Below are 2,802 nucleotides of genomic sequence, written 5' to 3'. Positions count from 1 at the left end.
AGATTGCTGGCATAGAGAGGACTAAGGAAGTTGTCCCAATGACCTCTGGGATACATCCGGCAGACTCCCAAGACCTGAATCAAGCCAAGGTCATGTCTACACTGCAAAGCAATAGGGCTCAGACCTCCAACCCTTAAGGGTCCTGGGACCCTGGGTTCAAGCCCAGGGTTAGCACAATTGCAGTGTGGAAGCTAGTGGGGTTTGCATTGAGCCTGAGTTTACATTGCAGTGTAGAGATAGCCCTGGTCACTTTCCTGTTCCCAGGGCATTCACTCTCCTGTAGCTGGATTGGCTCCTACAAGGGCTAACAGGAGCGAAAGCCGTGTGTGTGTGTGAGAGAGAGAGAGTGTGTAACGCAGCAGCTCTGGGACTCACAGATGCAGGAGGAAGAGCAGAGATGGGGGCTAGTTCCCTCTGGAGAAAGTCCCTGTCCCAGTGTGTGTGGCAGGCTGCAGGCCAGGTTGGAATTGAAGGAGACAGGAGGGGCTGGCAGGAAGGAAGCACAAAGAACGAGACACTGGGCAGCTCCTGGCTGTAGGTGCTCTGTGAAACACAAGATGCTGCTACCTCCAGTGTGACTGGGGAGCCCTGGCTGAGCAGCTGCTGCTTTCCCAGCCTGGTCTGTGCTGAGGAGAAATCTTCGTTAAAGTTCTTCCTGTGCTCAGCTGAGGTGGGGATTTTCTCCAGCTGGAACCTGCCCCCACCCCCGACCCCGCCACGGGCTCTGCCACCCCCCGCCCCGCTACAGGCTCTGCCATCAGCAGCCCCTGAGCCGGAGACACCAGCTAATTGAGAGAGACCTTGGAGAAAGGGCTGGGGATGGGCAGGAAAGAGTCTTTCAGAGCTCACAGCCCCTGGGAACAGGATGGGTAAGGAGGAAGGGAGACTGCCCAGCCCAAGGTTACCCATTCTGAGTTGCTGTCCCCCCCGATCTGCCCAACACAGCTCCCATGTGCTGCAGGTTACCTGTCCACCTCTGCTGCTGCGCCCTCCCTGCTGCAAGGGAGTCTGCTTCTTCCATACCCCCCTCTGAAAGCAGCTCCCCAAAGGGCTGCCCGCTGCCCATGTGAATGGCAGTGGTGGTGAGAAACTATCACTGTCTGCTTGTTTATTGAATGTTCATGTACAATCCCTTCTAACTTTCCCACGTATTTAATATTGAGATCAAATCCCTTCACAGCATGGTGTTTTTCTCTCATATGATCAAATATTTTATTTGTATCCTATTTTCTCCCCATGTCTCAAGGATTGTTATAAACTGTCCTAAAATTTTTCCCTGCTTTCTCTCTGCCTCTCTATTCCTTATTTAAGTGTCCTGAGATTTTCTCCGTCTCTGTTATAAAATATTAACATAAAATCTCAGAATTTTCCCTTTTCTCAAATTCTTGAATATTGATAGAAAATCTTTCCAAATGTTGCCCCATTTCTTTCTATTTATGAAATAATTATCAGAAATTCACTCAAATTTTAATTCTTTACCTATTATTGACTCAAAGTATTAAATCCCTCATATTTTTCCACTTTCTTTTCTAATTTATGAAAATTGATCCAAAATTCTTTAGATATCCACCCTTCCGTCTGTAACGACTGAACACTGATATCAGCTGTCAGAGTTTGAACCTCCCCCTCCCCCCACAGTGACATAAGTCACATCAACTTTCAGGGCTGTCTACACTGTGCGATGTCAGCGAGAGCGTCTGCGGCTGACATCACATGTTTTCACCAGATGCGCTACATCGATGCAGCTGCATCCATGGGTGGCATGTGGCTCCAGCATTTGGAGGCTGGCCCAAGTGCCAGAAGCTCCACCGGTGCCCAGATGGTGGCCCCAAGGCCCTGCCCCACCCCCATGTGGCCTTCTCCCCTGAGGCCCTGCCCATGCTCAACCTCCGCTCCACCCCAGGCCCCGCTCCCGCTCAGCCTTCTCTCCCAAGGCCCCCCTGCCCACCCACCGAGTCCATCCTCGCCTCCTTCCCTGAGACCCCACCGAGTCCCGAGACACCCACCACTCTCTGTAACCCCCACACCTCCTGGGTGTGGTGTTCTGTGCCATCTAGTGGCACAAAGACCACGTAGAGAGAGAGATGAAATGAGTTTGCTCTATAGCCTTAGCTAACAACCAGTTGGCTTTTAGCTCATGCGGTAGAGGCTCATGCACTAAGCTCCAGAGGCCCCAGGTTCGATCCCCCCTGCCCGACGACCAGGGTCTGTTGGTGTTACACCTCCTTCCCCATGTCCCCTCTGCTGCCACTCGCCGAGTCCCTCCTCTCCTCCACCCCTGTCCCCAAGGCCCCCCTGCCCACCTCTCGCTGAGTCCGTCCCCCCCCACCCTCAAGACCCCGCTGCTCGGGGGAGGAGGCCAGGGGGTTGAGGGTGGAGCAGAGGAGGAAGTCGGGACTCAGCGAGCGTTGTGGTAAGTGGGGGGGTCACAGGAGAGGAGAGTGGAGGAGGGGAGAGACTGGGTGAATGGCAGCATGGGGGGCCTCGCGGGAGGGGCGGAGCAGGGACGGGAAGAGGTGGAGCGCTTGGGGGACCACCGGAGGAAAAGCGGGAGGGGGCCTTGGGGACAGAGCACAGGCTGGGCCACCACAGCCCAGGTGTCTGCTCGCTCAAAGGCAGCAGCAGATCGGTGGCTATGCCGCAGGGAGTCTTAGCATCCCCTGGCCTATTATACCCATTGCCTATGACTGCACTGATGTAATGTAGCAGTGAAGATAAGCCCTGGGTTTTTGCTGCCTCAGGCACTCCCCAGAGTGGGTGACAATCTCCATGCTACTGTATTAACCCCTCACTTTCCCATCA

Source organism: Lepidochelys olivacea (genome assembly GCF_965140295.1).
Source record: "Lepidochelys olivacea isolate rLepOli2 genome assembly, chromosome: 23".
Taxonomy (NCBI): Eukaryota; Metazoa; Chordata; order Testudines; family Cheloniidae; genus Lepidochelys; species Lepidochelys olivacea.
This window is presented reverse-complemented; position numbering follows the sequence as displayed.